Here is a 17,239-nt window from a genome sequence, read left to right on the forward strand (position 1 = left end):
GGTGCGCTACTTCGAGAATCACCGGATGTAGTCCCGGAGAGACTGTCCCGGCTGCTGTCGGCAGCTTCGGAGGTCCTAGGAATTTCCAGGGCGCACGTATGTGCCCTGGAAATTACCAGCGAAGGCTTGGACCAGGTCGTCCCAGTTGGAGATCTGCCCCGGAGGCAGGTACTCCAACCAGGCGCGAGCGGTGTCGGAGAGGAACAGGGGGAGGTTGCGGATGATGAGGTTGTCATCGTCCGTTCCACCCAGTTGGCAGGCCAGCCGGTAGTCCGCGAGCCACAGTTCCGGTCTCGTCTCCCCCGAGTACTTTGTGATAGTAGTCGGGGTTCGGAACCGGGTCGGGAACGGCGCTCGTCGTATGGCGCGGCTGAAAGCCTGCGGACCGGGTGGTTCGGGCGAGGGACTCTGATCCTCCCCGCTGTCGTAGCGTCCCCCACGCCTGGGGTGGTAGCCTCGGCGCACCCTCTCGTCGAGGTGGGCCCGACGGTTGCGGTGATGGTGCTCGTTGCCGAGGCGACCCGGGGCCGTAGGCGCTGTGTTGCGCGTGCGCCCGGTGTGGACCGAGGCTTCCCGCATGAATCGGGAAGTCGCGGCGCGATGTTCCGAGGGGTACCCCTGCCTTCGGGAGGCGGAGCTTTCGGCCCGTCGGACCGCGGCGCCCTCCAGGAGATTCTTGAGCTCTCCCTGGATTCGCCTCCCCTCGGTGGTTGATGGCTCTGACATCACGCGGAGGAGCATTGCCGCCACAGCCAGGTTCTGGCCGACTCCACTGGAAGTCGGTGGTGGCCTTACCCTGACATCGTCGGCGATGCGGTGCTGGATACCCTGGGGTAGATGACGCACTTCTCCGGCCGGAGGTTGGCCCGCCCATTCCTGCCCGACGTCCCGGCGGATTGGCTCAAGTGTTCCTGCTCCCTCGTCGAGCCTGGTCTGCACCCCGCGGATTTGCTCGAGCTGTGGGTCATGACCCCCCGCCGGAACGGGGACCACAGCTAGCTCCCGTAGGATGTCAACGCGAGGCACAGGCCTAGGGAGATCACCATTCTCCGGCATACCAAGATGGTTGCCTTCGGAGGGACCCCCCTAGATCGACGTGGAAACATTCACGACTTGGGCCGCAGTCCTCGTCGCCGAGGCTGCGGCTACCGTCAGAACAGTCAGAAAGGCAGTAGTCGCATGCGGTCATGAAGTCCTGCATGGCACTGGGGTTACCAAGTCTAGAGAAATCCCAACACAAGTCGGGTTTGTCATCTTCCTCGGACCCCGAGGGCCCGTAGGTCGAGACGTCCGTCAGCCAGTCCCAGGGTGACCGCATATGATACCCCAGAGGGTTTGGACTCGCCTCTACGAGAGCGTCCGCCAAAGCGAAGTTGCTTGGCGGGTCGAGGCTGAATCCAAAAGGCGTGAGATGGGAATCGATGGGTACCTCTTGGTCGACGGGCGGTGACGAAGTCACGTCAGGGACTGACTGCACCTTCGTCTCTGGTACAAGGGTGACGCCCAGCAAGCCTTTCGCGAGCGTGCTGGCGTCGTCCGTTTGCTTGGCATTGGCGCGTTGCGGGGAGACGGCGCTCGTCTTCATCTCAGACGCGAGGTCGATGCTCGACGTGCCCCCCGTTGGGGCGCCGGCGCCGTCGACTCGCTCGACAGCCGACGAGGTGCCGCCTCCTACTTGGCCTTGGTTGCCCCGCCTCCTCCTCCGTCGGCGGGGGAGGGGACGGGGTGAGCTCGAATGTTGTTCTTCCACCACGCGGGGAAGACGTCGTCGATTCCGCCGCCGGCGGGCGGGCTGTCGGCCGCCATTGTCGTTGTCGCACGGCGGGGGAAGGAGTATCATGTCGTATCTACCGTCGAGGGACATGAACTCAAGACTCCTGAAACGGAGCACCGTCCTGGGCTGGAAAGGTTGCTGGAGACTGCCCATCTGGAGCTTGACGGGAAGCTGTTCGTCAACACGCAGCAGGCCCCTACCTGGCGCGCCAACTGTCGGCGTTTCGAGACCGGGGGGTCCCTGGACCGACGAGTAAACTGTCGCCGCGTGCCCCAGCCCAGATGGGTCGGCGCGAGACGGAGCGCGAAGGGGGGAAGGCAGCCGGAGAGGAGACGGGGCGTGAGAGGTGGAAATCCCGCGGCCTTCGTGTTTGTCTCGCGCCCAGGTCGGGTGCGCTTGCAGTAGGGGGTTACAAGCGTCCACGCGGGAGGGAGCGAGCGGCCTCACGCGAGCGCCTGTCCCGTCCTTTCCCCGCGCGGCCAACCCTCTGTAAGAGGACCCTGGTCCTTCCCTTTATAGGCGCAAGGAGAGGATCCAGGTGTACAATGGGGGTGTAGCAGTGTGCTAACGTGTCTAGCGGAGGAGAGCTAGCGCCCTAAGTACATGCCATCGTGGCAGCCGGAGAGGTTTTGGCACCCGGTTCGTGTGGTGTCGTGGCCGTCGGAGGAGCGCTGGAGCCTGGCGGAAGGACAGCTGTCGGGGCTGTCGAGTCCTTGCTGACGTCCTCTTGCTTCCGTAAGGGGGCTGAGAGCCGTTGTCGTCATAGAGCGTGCGGGGCGCCATCATTACTTGTCTGTCGGAGCGAGCCAGATGGGACGCCGGTCTTGTTCCCCGTAGCCTGAGTTAGCTTGGGGTAGGGTAATGATGGCGCCTCCTGTTGACGTGGTCGGTCCGTGGTGCCCTAGGTTGATCGATGTGGAGGCTCCTCCGAGGCCGAGGTCGAGTCTATCTTCCGTGGCCGAGGTCGAGTCCGAGCCCCTGGGTCGGGCGAGGCGGAGACCGTCGGCTGAGGCCAGGGCTGAGTCCGAGCCCCTGGGTCGGGCGAGGCGGAGTTCGTCGTCTTCCGGGGCTGAGCCCGATTCCGAGCCCTGGGTCGGGCGAAGCGGAGTTCGACGTCTTCCGGGGCTGAGCCCGAGTCCGAGCCCTGGGGTCGGGCGAAGCGGAGTTCGTCGTCTTCCGGGGCTGAGCCCGAGTCCGAGCCCTGGGGTCGGGCGAAGCGAAGTTCGTCGTCTTCCGGGGCTGAGCCCGAGTCCGAGCCCTGGGGTCGGGCGAAGCGGAGTTTCCTATGGCGCCTGAGGCCGGGCCTAGCTGCTGTCAGCCTCACTCTGTCGAGTGGCACCACAGTAGGTGCGGCGCAGGCGGCGCTATCCTCTTGTCAGACCGGTCAGTGGAGCGGCAAAGTGACCGCGGTCACATCGGCTTCTGTCGTCTGGAGGGCGCGCGTCAGGATAAAGATGTCAGGCCACCTTTGCATTAAATGCCCCTGCGATTTGGTCGGTTTGCATGGCGATTTGGATAAGGTTGCTTCTTGGTGAAGACTGGGCCTCGGGCGAGCCGAAAGTATGTTCGTTGCTGGAGGGGGCCTCGGGCGAGACGTAGATCCTCCGGGGTCGGCTACCCTTGCCCGAGGCTGGGCTCGAGCGAGGTGTGATCGAGTCCCTCGAATGGACCGATCCTTGACTTAGTCGTACCCATCAGGCCTTTGCAGCTTTGTGCTGATTGGGGTTACCAGCTAAGAATTATGAGTCTTGAGGGTACTCCTAATTATGGTCACCGACAGTTCTCATGTTCAAGGAATTAGACAAAATAATAATCAATGGAATAAATGTGCGTCATGTTGGATCTTTGAATTGTGCATATAAATTTGATTTGAAAACATCAATCAGATTTAAATTTGTGACATTTAGAACTAAAAAGGAAATAGAAAATTGGAAATAGAAAAGAAAAGGCGACCCAACCTGACTTTCTTATTACTCGTCCCAACAGACCAACACCGGCGTAGTACTTCAGGCCAGCCAGCCTACACCTCGTGCGCACGCGTAGCCATTTCCACGCGCGTTCACCTCCATCCACTGACACGTGGGTCCTGCCTGTCGACTTCACAAGGAAATAAGCGCATGGTATCTGCCCGATCGCCCTCAGACGCCGACTCCTGTGCGCACTCGCGAGATTCCTTCGCTGACGGGTGGACCTACTCTGCCAGTCACCACTGCTCCTACTTCCTCGCTTGGTCTCCGGTGTGTGGGCCTCGTCGCTCAATGCCTCCCTCTCTTGCGTGTGTATCTAATCCATGTCAGGTTGTTGGGATTTCCTTGCGTGACCTCCGGCCCTATGCCACCAACAAACTTCTGTTCGGTCGGGCACCCCTGCTTCACTTAAATAGGTTGTGACTTCCCCTCCTTTGCCTCCCAGAACAACTAACGTCGTCAAACAAAGCGGAAACCAGAGAAAGCACAGAGAGCACGGCGAGGGAAAGAGAAATCATGCCACTGTCGTCGCCCGTCATGTACATCATCGCCAAGATTTCGAGGGCAGACTTGTTGGGGACCTTCCTCATCCGAAGGTCCTCAAAAACGTGACTGTATGTTTTCAGTACGGCATGGATCACTACAGGGGGCTTTGACTTTGAGATGAAGGTCTTATCTCATAACAGGGTGAAGATGTAGCCCGAAGGTGATAAGAATGGACGACGAAGCTGTAGCCGAAGAGCTTCGGCTTGATGTGATGATGAAGACCAAGTATGGTGATGACCGAAAAGGGACAAAGACTACTCAGTCCTTAATGTTTCATGTCATGATAATAGATGAATGTCAAGGACATAAATGTACTTTTACTCGGGCTGCATCCCATACCTATAAATAGATGAATAGTAACACCGTACTGTTCAGGGCTGGATTGTAATCACTCTCTCGCATCACACCTTCGAGGAAGCTGAAGGTACCAATGTAATATTAATATTGTTAATATTCATACGTGTTTTATGGAATACAAATATGAATGAATCAATAAGATGCAGTTATTGTTTTCATCCTTCTGCATTCTTATTCACATGTTAAATGATGAAGGTATGTCCTTCCTGACCTTTGTCTGATAAGCGTTATGCCCTTGCAGAAATAATGCTTCGAAAGACGAAGGTCTATAACAATTAACAATTGTGGTTCCTTGTTCTTAATATACAACATTTGAGAACAAGTGACCAACATTGGCGCCCACCTCCGGTCAACTCAAACGACCACCTTCGGCAAGCATTCAGCTTCACCATGCCGCCGAAGAAGACAACAGTGCCAGGGGCTGCTCTCCAACCACTAGACACAAACCAAGAGACACTCTCCCTGCGAGAAGCTAGGAGCCAGAAGAGAAAGGCTACTAGCCCAACACCTCAGGAGGAGGAGTTGGATCGAGAGATCAGGGATTTAGAAGCCATTCATCAGCAAGTACAAAGGAAGAAGGAAAAGATGCTTTGGCTAGCCGATCTTGAGAAGAAGATCGACGAAACAGCCGAGGAAATGCGTCATCTCACTCAGGATGACCAAGACCGAAGGCCCCAACACAGTGAGCTTCGTGAAGAGAGCCCAATCAATGATGATGAATGGTACGACTTTGCTTTCGATGATGCTTCTCCTTTGGCAGCAGAGTTGTAGGCTACCCCGTGGCCACCATCTTACAAGCCACCTCAACTTCCCATGTATGATGGGCACTCAGATCCGATGCAGTTCCCGATGAGCTATGGGGCAACCATATCCTCGTATGGGGGCAATACTGCTGTCATGGCGAAGTCCTTCGTCATGGCAGTCAGAAATGTGGCTAAGACATGGTATTCTTCTGTTTGGCCGGGGACAATTACGTCGTGGCAGAAGCTAAAGGATATGCTAGTCACCAGCTTCCAGGGCTTTCAGACGAAGCCAGTCAGTGCCCAAGCTCTGTTCCAATGCACGCAGGACCATGAGGAGTATCTGCAGGCGTACGTCCGAAGGTTCCTGCGACTGAGAGCTCAAGCGCCTACAGTGCCCAATGAGATTGTCATTGAGGGCATGATCAAGGGGCTCTGACCAGGACCCACAACATAATATTTTGCAAGGAAGCCACCACAGAACTTGGAGAAGCTTCTCTAGAAGATGGATGAATACATCCGAGCTGATAACGATTTCCGCCAAAGAAGGGAGGAAGCATATATGTATTCTGAGACGACTAAGGGCTTCAGAGGAAGACTCCACACCCCAGGCACGTTAGAACAATCCACAATCCCAACACAAATGATGACAGGGCAAATCATACTCACAGCAGCCAGCATATCTCACAGTCTTCGGAAATGCAACAAACTTCTTACAGGCCACCAGCCCCGAGAGGCAGAGGGGGGAGAAGCTTCGGAGGAAGGTATGGTAATCAACCCAGGAAACTCTGCCTATTCTATGGTGAAGACAAGGGACACACCACAAGGACGTGCCAAGTCACGATTCAGAAGCAGAAGGAAATCGCTGAAGCCAATGCACGGCAGAACCAGCCGAAGCAAGTCTTGCATACTTCTTCGTGCTACTCTTTGTATATCCTGGAGTATGTGGGCAATCAACAGCCTTCGACTTCTATTGCTTCGACAAGTCATTTCCAAGCTTCCTGGGCTCAGTTGCCACCACCACCACCACTGGCGCCTGCCCCGATTCATAATCAACCGCCAGAAGGGCATCGTCAGGTTCAGCAACAGTGTGACCTTCGGGAAGAGTCCGAAGCCCGCACAATCAACAACACTGTGCCCGAGTCGAGGCATATCTACTGAAGGTGGCACAATGTGAAATGACCTAATGTATTCTTACTCATTTCTATCTTTACATTTTCCTCTGAAAAGACAATTCAAGGAGGTTTAACCTTCAGTTTGATGTAATAAGACTGTGGTTACACCATCGAGTGTAACAAAAATGGCTCACAAACCTCCAAAGTCGTTCATAAAGGAATGCAGAGTAAGTCACGAAGCTCCAAAGTCATTCCTAAGGGAATGCAGAGCTTAAATGCCACCTGAGTCAAAGGTGAAGAAGCTCCAAAGTCGTTCATAAGGGGATGCAGAGCTTAAATACCACCTAAGTAAAAGGTGAAGAAACTCCAAAGTCATTACTAAGGGGATGTAGAGCTTAGCTCCAAACGTTTCTAAGGGAATGCAGAGCTGCAATACCACCTAAGTAAAAGGTGAAGAGACTCCAAAGTCGTTCCCAAGGGGATGAAGAGTCTGGGTGTGTATTCGTGTGAGTTTTTACCTTCGGCACAAACATCATTTTGCATCATACCATCATATCATATCGCATAGCATCGCATCATACATCATTTTGCATCAGCAAAAAGCCGTGGAGAAACAAGGAAAAGTTGCATCTTCGAAAATATTTGTCGGATCATGAAAGAACATGTTGTAGCACAAGATATGCCTTCGGCAGATATATTTTTACACAGGAAGAGAATCTTCATCAGTAGTATTACTACACAACAACCGTGGCATAATACCCAGTATTGAATCGACAGAAGGGGAATCTTTTTCTTCGTGAAGCAGGAAAAGAAGGGAAGATGTTTTTTCGCCAGCGGCTCAAAAATGGTATGTACGAAGGTTTCATGCATCACAAAGAAATATATTACATTAACACACATACAAAAAACTTGATGTTTGGTTCTTACAAAAGACAAAAGCCACGTGCAAACATTAAACTCTCAAATATACAAAGTTTTAATCTTCTTTCAATACTTTCTCAGCGGCTTCATTCAGCAGTTTGTTGACAGCTTCGTCAACAGCTTCATTAGCAATTTTAATCATATCTAGAGCTTCCTTCAAGGTCAGGTCAGCTTTGGGGTTGTATGGCTCCAGTGGGGGTGAAAGTTTAGCTACATCATAAAAAATGTTTGTTAATTCTGAAGCTAAAAACGAATTCCGAAGCTAAACCTTAGAAAGGGTACCTATAAGCCTTGCACGCTTGGCAGCTTCTTCAGCTCGTTTGGCTTCTTCTTGAGCATCGTGAGATTCTTTTTCACTCTTTCTAATAGCTTCATCAGCTATCGCATGGCTGCCCTTCATCCACACCTCGGAGTAAAATTTCCCGCCTAGCGCAGAAGCTTCGGCCGACGGTTTTTAATGTCATCCACTGAAAAAACAAATTCTGGCTGAACTACAGCCTTGGCATGTTCGCAGCCAGCTTTCTCTAAGATCGACGTGGCCCCCCGTGCACCAGCAAAGGCGCAGAAATCTCCTCGATCACTTAAAGTTTCGTCAAAAGCTTTGGCTTCGCCGCTGATCCACTGGACAACTCCATCAGGATCGCCGCAGATGAACTTTTGCTCAGAGGAATATGCCCCAACCCTAGCAAAGTTGTCCTTTAATTTCTTGGCGCACTCCAAAGATATTTTATAACATTTTTCTTTCGAAGCACGAAGCTCATTGGCGTTCTTTTGTGATCTTTACCTTTCGATCTCAGAAATTTCATGTTTCACCGCCTCAACTTGAAAATTTTCGGTTGCTTCGACAACCTTCTTTTTTAGTTCTTCCACTTTGACTTTATGAGCTTCGTCTTGTGCAGCAAGTTTGGCTTCGTTAGATCTCAGCCTGTCCACTAAGAAAAGTAATATTTTATCCTTTTAGAGAGTTTCGTTCCTTAGTGTGATGACTTCTGAGCGAAAATTCTCAAGAGCTATTCGAAAGCTCTCATCTTCTGCTTCCTTCTGGGCCTTTAGAGCCTTGCTTAGAATTACACCCTAAAAAACGAAGAATGAGAATATAATGATAGCAAGAAAAGCTATAAAAATAATTTATTTTACAAGTAAAATAATACACACCTTCAGACTATTGTAAGCAAGACTATCTGCAAGCTCATCCTTCGACATTGCAGATAAGCCAAGTTCAAGCTTCGGATATCCTATATTGTCCATAATTTCCCGGTAGACATGTTTCTCTTTGCTGTCTGGCAGCTAGTAAAGGAAGTCATCTTCGCCGCTGCCACCATACACGAAGGACCCTCGAGGGTACTTCAGATCCCTGGCATAGTGTTGCACTTCGGCAACCTGCTCTTTTGATAGCTGCTTTCCTAAAGCATGCAGAATAATGAATTCTAACTCTTTAACGGATGCTTCAGGAACAGGAGATTTAGATTTCTCAGAAACACTCTCTTTCTCTAGGGTTACCAGTGCAGTTTCCAAAGGTCTAGCTTTGGCAGGAGTTTCTAAAGGTCCAGCTTCAGAAGGAGTGTCGGGGACCATAATTAGGGGTACCCTCAAGACTCCTAAATCTCAGCTGGTAACCCCCATCAGCACAAAGCTGCAAAGGCCTGATGGGTGCGATTAAGTCAAGGATCGGTCCATTCGAGGGACGCGATCACGCCTCGCCCGAGCCCAGCCTCGGGCAAGGGCAGCCGACCCCGGAGGATTTACGTCTCGCCCAAGGACCCCCTCCAGCAACGGACACACCTTCGGCTCGCCCGAGGCCCAGTCTTCACCAAGAAGCAACCTTGGCCAAATCAACACGCCAACCGACCGAATCGCAGGGGCATTTAATGCAAAGGTGGCCTGACACCTTTATCCTGACGCGCGCCCTCCAGTCGACAGAGCCGAAGTGACCGTAGTCACTTTGCCGCTCCACTGACCGGCCTGACAAGAGGACAGCGCCGCCTCCGCCGCTCTGACTGATGTGCCACTCGACAGAGTAAGGCTGACAGCAGCCAAGTCCGGCCTCAGGCGCCATAGGAAACTCCGCTTCGCCTGACCCTAGGGCTCGCACTCGGGCTCAGCCCCGAAAGACGACAAACTCCGCTTCGCCCAACCCCAGGGCTCGGACTCGGGCTCAGCCCCGGAAGACGACGAACTCCGCTTCGCCCGACCCCAGGGCTCGGACTCGGGCTCAGCCCCAGAAGACGACGAACTCCGCTTCGCCCGACCCCAGAGTTCGGACTCGGGCTCAGCCCCGGAAGACGACGAACTCCGCATCGCCCGACCCTAGGGCTCGGACTCGGGCTCAGCCCCGGAAGACGACGAACTCCGCTTCGCCCGACCCAGGGGCTCGGACTCGGGCTCAGCCCCGGAAGACGACGAACTCCGCTTCGCCCGACCCCAGGACTCGGACTCGGGCTCAGCCCCGGAAGACGACGAACTCCGCTTCGCCCGACCCCAGGGCTCGGACTCGGGCTCAGCCCCGGAAGACGACGAACTCCGCTTCGCCCGACCCCAGGGCTCGGACTCAGCCCTGGCCTCAGCCGACGGTTTCCGCCTCGCCCGACCCAGGGGCTCGGACTCAACCTCGGACCTTGGAAGACAGACTCGACCTCGACCTCGGAGGAGCCTCCACCTCGCCCAACCCAGGGCTCGGACCGACCACGTCACAGGAGGCGCCATCATTACCCTACCCCAAGCTGACTCAGGCTATGGGGAACAAGACCGGCGTCCCATCTGGCTCGCTCCGCCAAACAAGTAATGATGGCGCCCCGCATGCTCCATGACGACGGCGGCTCTCAGCCCCCTTACGGAAGCAACAGGACGTCAGCAAGGACCCGACAGCCCCGACAGCTGTCCTTCCGTCAGGCTCCGGCGCTCCTCCGACGGCCACGACACCACACAAACCGGGTGCCAAAACCTCTCCAGCTGCCACGATGGCATGTACTTAGGGCACTAGCTCTCCTCCGCTAGACACGTTAGCACACTGCTACACCCCCCATTGTACACCTGGATCCTTTCCTTACGCCTATAAAAGGAAGGTCCAGGGCCCTCTTATAGAGGGTTGGCCGCGCGGGGAAGGACAGGACGGCGCTCGCGTAAGGCCGCTCGCTCCCTCCCGCGTGGACGCTTGTAACCCCCTACTGCAAGCGCACCCGACCTGGGCGCGGGGCAAACACGAAGGCCCTGTGTTTCACCTCTCACGCCTGTCTCCCTCCGGCTTCTTCCCCCCTTCGTGCTCCGTCTCGCGCCGACCCATCTGGGCTGGGGCACGCGGCGACAATTTACTCGTCGGTCCAGGGACCCCCCGGGTTCGAAACGCCGACAGTTGGTGCGCTAGGTAGGGGCCTGCTGCGTGTTGACGAACAGCTTCCCGTCAAGCTCCAGATGGGCAGTCTCCAGCAATCTTTCCAGCCTGGGACGGTGCTCTGTTTCGGGAGTCTTGAGTTCATGTCCCTCAACGGCAGCTACGACATGATACTCCTGCCCCCGCCGCGCGACAGCGATAATGGCGGCCGACAACCCGCCCGCCGGCGGCGGAATCGACGACGTCTTCCCCACGTGGTGGAAGAACAACATTCAGGCTTGTCCCGTCCCCTCCCCCGCCGACGGAGGAGGAGGCGGGGCAACCAAGGCCAAGCAGGAGGCGGCACCTCGTCGGCTGTCGAGCGAGTCGACAGCGCCGGCGCCCCAACGGGGGGTACGTCGGGCATCGACCTCGCGTCTGAGACGAAGACGAGCGCCGTCTCCCCGCAACACGCCAACCCCAAGCAAACGGACGACGCCAGCACGCTCGCAAATGACTTGCTGGGCGTCACCCTCGTACCTGAGACGACGGTGCAGTCTGCTCCGGACGTGACTTCCTCACCGCCCGTCGACCAAGAGGTACCGACCGATTCCCATCTCGTGCCTTTTGGATTCGGCCTCGACCCACCAAGCGACTTCGCTTCGGTGGACGCCCTCATAGAGGCGAGTCCAAACCCTCTGGGGTATCGTATGCGGTCACCCTGGGACCGACTGACGGCCGTCTCGACCTACGGGCCCTCGGGGTCCGAGGAAGATGACGAGCCCGACTTCTGTTGGGATTTCTCCGGACTTGGTAACCCCAATGCCATGCGGGACTTCATGACCGCACGCGACTATTGCCTTTCCGACTGTTCCGACGGTAGCCTCAGCCTCGGCGACGAGGGCTGTGGCCCAAGTCGTGAATGTTTCCACGTCGATCTAGGGGGTCCTGGCGAAGGCAACCATCTTGGTATGCCGGAGAACGGCGATCCCCCTAGGCCTGTGCCTCGCGTTGACATCCTTCGAGAGCTAGCTGTGGTCCCCGTCCCGGCGGGGGGTCATGACCCACAACTCGAGCAAATCAGCGAGATGCAGGCCAGGCTCGACGAGGGAGCAGGAACACTTGAGCCAATCCGCTGGGACATCGGGCAGGAATGGGCGGGCCAACCTCCGGCCGGAGAAGTACGTCATCTCCCCCAGGGCTTCCAGCACCGCATCGCCGACGATGTCAGGGTAAGGCCACCACCGACTTCCAGTGGAGTCGGCCAGAACCTAGCTGCAGCGACAATACTTCTCCGCGCAATGCCGGAGCCATCAACCACCGAGGGGCGGCGTATCCAGGGAGAGCTCAAGAATCTCCTGGAGGATGCCGCGGTCCGACGGGCCGAAAGCTCCGCCTCCCAAAGGAAGGGGTGCCCCTCGGAACATCGCGCCGCGACTTCCCGATTCATGCGGGAGCCTCGGTACACACAGGGCGCACACGCAACACAGCGCCTGCGGCCCCGGGTCGCCTCGGCAACGAGCACCATCACCGCAACCGTCGGGCGCACCTCGACGAGAGGGTGCGCCGAGGCTACCACCCCAGGCGTGGGGGACGCTACGACAGCGGGGAATATCGGAGTCCCTCGCCCGAACCACCCGGTTCGCAGGCTTTCAGCCGCGCCATACGACGGGCGCCGTTCCCGACCCGGTTCCGAACCCTGACTACTATCACAAAGTACTCGGGGGAGACGAGACCGGAACTGTGGCTCGCGAACTATCGGCTGGCCTGCCACCTGGGTGGAACGGACGATGATAACCTCATCATCCGCAACCTCCCCCTGTTCCTCTCTGATACCGCTCGAGCCTGGCTGGAGCACCTGCCTCCGGGGCAGATCTCCAATTGGGACGACCTGGTCCAAACCTTCACCGGCAATTTCCAGGGCACATACGTGTGCCCTGGAAACTCCTGGGATCTCCGAAGCTGCCGACAGCAGCCGGGAGAGTCTCTCCGGGACTACATCCGGCGATTCTCGAAGCAGCGCACCGAGCTGCCCAACATCACCGATTCGGATGTCATCGGCGCGTTCCTCGCCGGCACCACCTGCCGCGACCTGGTGAGCAAGCTGGGTCGCAAGACCCCCACCAGGGCGAGCAAGCTGATGGACATTGCCACCAAGTTCGCCTCTGGCCAGGAGGCAGTTGAGGCCATCTTCCAGAAGGACAAGCAGCCCCAGGGCCGCCCACCGGAAGATGTCCCCGAGGCGTCAACTCAGTACGGCGCCAAGAAGAAAGGCAAGAAGAAGTCGCAAGCAAAACGCGACGCCGCCGACGCGGACCTTGTCGCCGCAGCCGAGTACAAGAACCCTCGGAAACCTCCCGGAGGTGTCAACCTCTTTGACAAGATGCTCAAGGAGTCGTGCCCCTATCATCAGGGGCCCGTCAAACACACCCTTGAGGAGTGCGCCATGCTTCGGCGCCACTTTCACAAGGCCGGGCCACCCGCGGAGGGTGACAGGGCTCGCGACGATGATAAGAAGGAAGATCACAAGGCAGGAGAGTTCCCCGAGGTCCACGACTGCTACATGATCTATGGTGGGCGAGTGGCGAACGCCTCGGCTCGGCACCGCAAGCAAGAACGTCGGGAGGTCTGCTCGGTAAAGGTGGCGGCGCCAGTCTACCTAGACTGATCCGACAAGCCCATCACCTTCGACCAGGGCGACCATCCCGACCGCGTGCCGAGCCCGGGGAAATACTCGCTCGTTGTCGACCCCGTCATCAGCAACGTCAGGCTCACCAAGGTCCTCATGGACGGAGGCAGCGGCCTCAACATCATCTACGCCGAGACCCTCGGGCTCCTGCGTATCGATCTGTCCTCGGTCCGGACGGGCGCTGCGCCTTTTCACGGGATCATCCCCGGGAAGCGCGTCCAACCCCTCGGACAACTTGATCTACCCGTCTGCTTCGGGACACCCTCCAACTTCCGAAGGGAGACCCTCACGGTCGAAGTGGTCAGGTTTCGAGGAACCTACCACGCAGTGCTGGGGAGGCCATGCTACGCCAAGTTCATGGCCGTCCCCAACTACACCTACCTCAAGCTCAAGATGCCGGGCCCCAACGGGGTCATCACCGTCGGCCCCACATACCGACACGCGTACGAATGCGACGTGGAGTGCGTGGAGTACGCTGAGGCCCTCGCCGAATCCGAGGCCCTCATCGCCGACCTGGAGAGCCTCTCTAAGGAGGCGCCAGACGTGAAGTGCCACGCTGGCAACTTCGAGCCAGCGGAGACGGTTAAATCCGTCCCTCTCGACCCCAGCAACGACGCCTCCAAGCAGATCCGGATCGGCTCCGAGCTCGATCCCAAATAGGAAGCAGTGCTCGTCGACTTTCTCCACGCAAACGCCGATGTTTTCGCGTGGAGTCCCTCGGACATGCCCGGCATACCGAGGGATGTCGCCGAGCACTCGCTGGATATCCGAGCTGGAGCCCGACCCGTGAAGCAGCCTCTGTGCCGATTCGACGAAGAAAAGCACAGAGCTATAGGCGAGGAGATCCACAAGCTAATGGCGGCAGGGTTCATCAAAGAGGTATTCCATCCCGAATGGCTTGCCAACCCTGTGCTTGTGAGAAAGAAAGGAGGGAAATGGCGGATGTGTGTAGACTACACTGGTCTAAACAAAGCATGTCCGAAAGTTCCCTACCCTCTGCCTCGCATCGATCAAATTGTGGATTCCACTGCTGGGTGCGAAACCCTGTCTTTCCTTGATGCCTACTCGGGGGATCACCAGATCAGGATGAAAGAGTCCGACCAGCTCGCGACTTCTTTCATCACACCCTTCGGCATGTACTGCTATGTTACCATGCCGTTTGGTTTAAGGAATGCGGGTGCAACGTACCAACGGTGCATGAACCACGTGTTCGGCGAACACATTGGCCGAACGGTCGAGGCCTACGTCGATGACATCGTAGTCAAGACGAGGAAAGCCTCCGACCTCCTTTCCGACCTTGAAGCGACATTCCGATGTCTCAAGGCGAAAGGCGTGAAGCTCAATCCCGAGAAGTGTGTCTTTGGGGTTCCCCGAGGCATGCTCTTGGGGTTCATCGTCTCCGAGCGGAGCATCGAGGCCAACCCGGAGAAGATCACGGCCATCACCAGCATGGGGCCCATCAAGGACTTGAAAGGCGTACAAAGAGTCACAGGATGCCTTGCGGCTCTGAGCCGTTTCATCTCGCGCCTCGGCGAAAGAGGCCTGCCTCTGTACCGCCCCTTAAGGAAGGCCGAGTGCTTCACTTGGACCCCTGAGGCCGAGGAAGCCCTTGGGAACCTGAAGGCGCTCCTCACGAACGTGCCCATCTTGGTGCCCCCCGCTGCCGGAGAAGCCCTCTTGATCTACGTTGCCGCGACCACTCAGGTGGTTAGCGCCGCGATCGTGGTTGAGAGACGAGAAGAGGGGCATGCATTGCCTGTCCAGAGGCCAGTCTACTTCATCAGCGAAGTACTGTCCGAGACCAAGATCCGCTACCCACAAATTCAGAAGCTGTTGTACGCGGTGATCCTAACGCGGCGGAAGTTGCGACACTACTTCGAGTCTCATCCGGTAACTGTGGTGTCATCCTTCCCCCTGGGGGAGATCATCCAGTGCCGAGAGGCCTCGGGTAGAATTGCAAAGTGGGCGGTGGAAATCATGGGCGAGACGATCTCGTTCGCCCCTCGGAAGGCCATCAAGTCCCAGGTCTTGGCTGACTTTGTGGCTGAATGGGTCGACACCCAGCTCCCAATAGCTCTGATCCAACCGGAACTCTGGACCATGTTCTTCGACGGGTCGCTGATGAAGACAGGAGCAGGCGCAGGCCTGCTCTTCATCTCGCCCGTCGGGAAGCACCTACGCTACATACTACGCCTCCATTTCCCGGCATCCAACAATGTGGCCGAGTACGAGGCTCTGGTCAACGGGTTGCGCATCGCCATCGAGCTAGGAGTCCGACGCCTCGACGCTCGCGGTGACTCGCAGCTCGTCATCGACCAAGTCATGAAGAACTCCCACTGCCGCGACCCGAAGATGGAAGCCTACTGCGATGAGGTTCGGTGCCTGGAAGACAAGTTCTACGGGCTCAAGCTCAACCACGTCGCCCGGCGCTACAACGAGACTGCGGACGAGCTGGCTAAAATAGCCTCGGGGCGAACAACGGTTCCCCCGGACGTCTTCTCCTGAGACTTGCAACAACCCTCCGTCAAGACCGACGACACGCCCGAGCCCAAGAAGGCCTCGGCCCAGCCCAAGGCACCCTCGGCTCAGTCCGAGGCACCCTCGGCTCGGCCCGAGGCACCCTCGGCTCAGTCCGAGGCACCCTCGGCTCGGCCCGAGGCACCCTCGGCTCGGCCTGAGGTACCCTCGGCCCCCGAGGGTGAGGCACTGCGCATCGAGGAGGAGTGGAGCGGGGTCACGCCTAATCGAAACTGGCAGACCTCGTACCTGCAATATCTCCACCGAGGAGAGCTACCCCTCGACCGAGCCGAAGCTCGGCGGTTGGCGCGGCGCACCAAGTCGTTCGTCTTGCTGGGAGACGGGAAGGAGCTCTACCACCGCAGCCCCTCGGGCATCCTCCAGCGATGCATTTCCATCACCGAAGGCTAGGAGCTCCTACAAGAGATACACTCGGGGGCTTGCGGCCATCACGCAGCACCTCGAGCCCTTGTTGGAAACGCCTTCCGACAAGGTTTCTACTGGCCGACGGCGGTGGCCGACGCCACTAGAATTGTCCGCACCTGCGAAGGGTGTCAGTTCTACGCAAGGCAGACCCACCTGCCCGCTCAGGCCCTGCAGACCATACCCATCACCTGGCTGTTTGCTATGTGGGGTCTGGACCTAGTCGGCCCCTTGCAGAAGGCACCCGGGGGCTACACGCACCTGTTGGTCGCCATCGACAAATTCTCCAAGTCGATCGAGGTCCGACCCCTAAACAACATCATGTCTGAACAGGCGGTGGCGTTCTTCACCAACATCATCCATCGCTTTGGGGTCCCGAACTCCATCATCACCGACAACGGCACCCAGTTCACCGGCAGAAAGTTCCTGGACTTCAGCGAGGATCACCACATCCGGGTGGACTGGGCCGCCGTGGCTCACCCCATGACGAATGGGCAAGTAGAGCGTGCCAACAGCATGATCCTGCAAGGGCTCAAGCCGCGGATCTACATCGACCTCAACAAGTTCGGCAAGCGATGGATGAAGGAGCTCCCCTCTGTGGTCTGGAGTCTAAGGACAACGCCGAGCCGAGCCACGGGCTTCACACCGTTCTTTCTAGTCTATGGGGCCGAGGCCATCTTGCCCATAGACTTAGAATACGGTTCCCCGAGGATGAGGGCCTACGCCGACCAAAGCAATCGAGCTAATCGAGAAGACTCACTGGACCAGCTGGAAGAGGCTCGGGACATGGCCTTACTACACTCGACGCGGTATTAGCAGTCCCTACGACGCTACCACACCCGAGGGGTTCGGTCCCGAGACCTCCAGGTGGGCGACCTGGTGC

The sequence above is a fragment of the Zea mays genome, chromosome 1, assembly GCF_902167145.1.
Source record: "Zea mays cultivar B73 chromosome 1, Zm-B73-REFERENCE-NAM-5.0, whole genome shotgun sequence".
NCBI lineage: Eukaryota > Viridiplantae > Streptophyta > Magnoliopsida > Poales > Poaceae > Zea > Zea mays.